This window comes from Durio zibethinus, chromosome 20 (assembly GCF_047325235.1).
Source record: "Durio zibethinus cultivar Kanyao isolate XHJ-2024 chromosome 20, ASM4732523v1, whole genome shotgun sequence".
In the NCBI taxonomy this organism is placed as follows: domain Eukaryota; kingdom Viridiplantae; phylum Streptophyta; class Magnoliopsida; order Malvales; family Malvaceae; genus Durio; species Durio zibethinus.
This window is the reverse complement of record NC_143181.1, coordinates 12,345,001-12,348,989: the sequence shown is the minus strand read 5'-3', so window position 1 is coordinate 12,348,989 and position 3,989 is coordinate 12,345,001. Positions and strand designations below refer to the sequence as shown.

Here is a 3,989-nt window from a genome sequence, read left to right as displayed (position 1 = left end):
TGCAGGCACCTACCTCAATCAGCATCGACAGAAAATGGCCCTTGGTACGAGCAGTCGCATCGAACACCATCGATATGCATTGGCATTTGGTACGGGCGCATGCCTCGACCACCATCGGCACCTGCTCACCCTCGGTGCGGGATATGCCTATTTGAAAAAAATATCCCCGTTTCTGACACTTTAACGTCTACTGGTCGTATATCTATAAAATCTCTAATGCTCTTTAGGGGGTAGTGGTCTGGCACCTCCTCTCCCCTCTCCCCACAGGGGGAGTAGGTGTGCGTGATGGGCCTTTCGTTGCGTACACCTAGGGGAACATCCCTCAAAGTGAAATATAAGGCTTGCATGCCTTCCGACCATTTTGTCTGGCAACTAGTTGCTCTGGTGACCGACAGGCGCCCATGGCCTCGACCAGTTGGTATGCATGTAAAAAAGGAGAGTCAAGCTTGAGCCTGTGCACGCAACGAATGTTGTCCTAGACCCTAGACCAAGTCCCTAAATTGAGCAATGACTCTCTGGGGTGGTGCGAGTAGAAGCTACGATTGTGAGCTTGGCCTGGCCAAGTCTCTCAGTATTTGATGGTCTCGCGGTCCTTTCTTGTCGACCTTAAAAATGCCTTGGCCTCGATGAGGCTGTGCATGCAGTCAATGCTACCCAAGACCTTAGGAACAAGTCTCTGAATCGGGCAACATCCCCATGCGGTGGTGTCAGCGAAGCTCGCGCGTGCGATCTTGGCCAGGCCAAGCATTGGTGGTATCATGCCGTTATTGCCTATCGGATGGTAGAGGTAGTCTCGTGGCCCTTGCTTTTGTTTTTCCCGTGCTAAGTGGTTGTGGCATGGCCTCACACATCGTTTTCTCCACTCACTCGTTGAGTAATCGATCGAGTGAGTTGTGGACCGGCATGCGTGGATGCTACCACTTGTACGTAATGGGTATATGAGTGGTGCTATGGTTGTATGTGTTGGAAGGTTTCATGCTTGATGCATCGAACTATCAGCCCGTCATCCTCTTCAGTCTCCCCCCATACGATCGTTATACCTTAAGGGCATGATCGAAATCCTGTGCTGCATACCTAAATTGATGGAAACTAGATGTCTTGCTATCCCTTATCCGTCTTATGTCCCGAGGGGTTACAGATCAGACATCAATCGTGGTCGGTGTCCCAAGCGCGCCATCCAATCCTTCGAGGCCATATTGGTGCACCGGTGTTCGATCATGCTCTCGGATGTAGAATGTTTAGTGGGTGCAGACTCTCAGTCCTCATTCGTCCAATGCTATGCATTTCATATGCTCGATATGCAAGATGCTTGCGCTCCGCATTGGGCTCTCTTCACCGCTCGGTCGGTACGTCGAGGCCCACGCGATGCCGACATCCCAAAGGAATGCTACCTGATTGATCCTGCCAATAGTCATATGCTTGTCTTAAAGATTAAGCCATGCATGTGCAAGTATGAACTAATTCAGACTATGAAGCTACGAATGGCATATTATAGTTTGTTTGATGGTATTTACTACTCAGATAACCATAGTAATTCTAGAGCTAATACGTGCAACAAACCTCGACTTCTAGAAGGGATGCATTTATTAGATAAAAGGTCGACGCAAGCTATGCTTATTGCTTTGATGATTCATGATAACTCGACGGATTGCACGCCTTTGTGCCAGCGACGTATCATTCAAATTTCTTTCCTATCAACTTTTGATGGTAGGATAGTGGCCTACTATGGTGGTGATGGGTGATAGAGAATTAGGGTCGATTCCGAAGAGGGAGCCTGAGAAACGGCTACCACATCCAATGAAGGCAATAGGCGTGAAAATTACCCAATCCTAACACGGGGAGGTAGTGACAATAAATAACAATATCAAGCTCTATGAGTCTGGTAATTGGAATGAGTACAATTTAAATCCCTTAACGAGGATCCATTGGAGGGCAAGTTTGGTGCTAGCATCGCGGTAATTTTAACTCCAATAGCATATATTTAAGTTGTTGCATTTAAAAGGCTCGTAGTTGGAACTAGGGTTGGGTTATTTGATCTGCCTTATGGTGAGCACTGGTTTACTCATCCCTACTACCGACGATGCGCTCCTGGACTTAATTACCTGGGTCATTCCTCTAGCACCGTTACTTTGAAGAAATTAAAGTGCTTAAAGTAGGCCTACGTTTGTATACATTAGCATGGGATAACAACATAGGATTTCGGTCCTATTGTGTTGGCCTTCGGGATCAGAGTAACGATTAACAGGGACAGTCAGGGGCATTCGTATTAAATAGTCAGAGGTGAAATTCTTGTATTTATGAAAGACGAACAACTGCGAAAGCATTTGCCAAAGATGTTTTCATTAATCAAGAACGAAAGTTGAGGGCTCAAAGACGATCAAATATCATCCTAGTCTCAACCATAAACGATGTCGACCAGGGATCGATGATGTTACTTTTAGGACTCTGTCGGTGCCTTATGAGAAATCAAAGTTTTTAGGTTCTGGGGGGAGTATCATCGTAAGGCTGAAACTTAAAGGAATTGACGGAAGGGCACCACCAGGAGTGGAGCCTGTGGCTTAATTTGACTCAACACAGGGAAACTTACCAGGTGCAGACATAGTAAGGATTGACAGAATGAAAGCTCTTTCTTGAGTCTATGGGTGGTGGTGCATGGCCATTCTTAGTTGGTAGAGCGATTTGTCTGGTTAATTCTATTAACGAATGAGACCTCAGCCTGCTAACTAGCAATGCGAAGGTGATCTTTCGTGGCTAAATTCTTAGAGAGACTATAGCCGCTTAGGCCAAGGAAGTTTGAGGCAATAACAGGTCTGTGATGCCTTTAGATGTTCTGGGCTGCACTCACACTACACTAATGTATTCAACGAGTCTATAGCCTTGGTCGACAGGCTTGGGTAATCTTTGAAATTTCATTGTGATGGGGATAGATCATTGCAATTGTTGGTCTTCAACGAGGAATTCCTAGTAAGCACGAGTCATCAACTGGTGTTGACTACGTCCCTACCCTTTGTACACATTGGTCGTCGTTCCTACAGATTGAATGGTTTGGTGAAGTGTTCAGATCGTGATGATGTGGATGGTTTGCCGCCCGCAACGTTGTGAGAAGTCTACTAAACCTTACCGTTTAGAGGAAGGAGAAGTCGTAACAAGGTTTTCGTAGGTGAACCTGTGGAAGGATCAATGTCGAAACCCTGCTCGACGAATGACCCACCAATGCGTTAACGAAACACCGAGGGGGCAAGGGTGCCCCTGCACCCTGAGCCCTTTCTGACCCTGGACGGGTGCGACGATCACTTCGTCCCCCCTACAAGGCGAGCAGAACGATCGGTGTCAGCTCGCCCGCTACCGAACAATAAACCCCCAACGTAAATCGTGCCAAAGAACCAAAACGAAAATGGAGCACGCATACCATTGCCATCACGTTTGCGATGCATTCGTGATGGGGCCACAACTCCTTTTGTCATGAAAAAATGAAACAACTTTTAGCAACGGACATCTCGACTCTTGCATCGATGAAGAACGTAGCGAAATGTGATACTTGGTGTGAATTGCAGAATCCCATGAACCATCGAATCTTTAAACGTAAGTTGCACCCCAAGCCATTAGGCCAAGGGCACGCCTGCTTGGGTGTCATGCATCGTCGCCCACCCTTGACCCCCCATCTGTCCGATTTCAGAGGAAGAGGATGGGCGGAAGATGGTCTCCCGCGATCTCATCGATCAAGGTTAGCCTAAAAGTGAGTCCCCAGTAACCACAATGCTGTGACCATTGGTGGTAGAGCTCCCTGCGTGCTTCGTCCTCGGTGATGCATGCTCGTTGTCCACCCGGACCCCGTCGGACCCCCCATATCGTTCAGTCAATGCTCACGTTGTGACCCTAGGTCAAACGGGATCACCGGCTAAGTTTAAGCATATCAATAAGCGGAGGAAAAAGAAACTTACCAGGATTCCCCTAGTAATGATGAGTGAATCGAGAATAGCCCAGCTTGA

General features: G+C 47.4%; 2 non-coding genes and 1 pseudogene across 2 annotated transcripts in view; all 3 read left to right on the top strand.

Annotated features, from left to right (window-relative positions):
• Positions 1–1,388: 1,388 nt before the first annotated feature.
• Positions 1,389–3,183, top strand: LOC149513135 (18S ribosomal RNA; annotated as a pseudogene).
• A 294-nt stretch (positions 3,184–3,477) lies between these two features.
• On the top strand, positions 3,478–3,633 carry LOC149513134 (5.8S ribosomal RNA). Its single transcript, XR_016330977.1, has one exon. It is a non-coding gene; the product is annotated as a 5.8S ribosomal RNA (ribosomal RNA).
• A 238-nt stretch (positions 3,634–3,871) lies between these two features.
• The window catches only part of LOC149513133 (25S ribosomal RNA), a 3,386-nt gene continuing 3,268 nt past the window's right edge, over positions 3,872–3,989 (top strand). Inside the window, exon 1 of the ribosomal RNA XR_016330951.1 lies at positions 3,872–3,989. This exon is cut by the window's right edge and continues 3,268 nt beyond it. This is a non-coding gene — a ribosomal RNA (25S ribosomal RNA).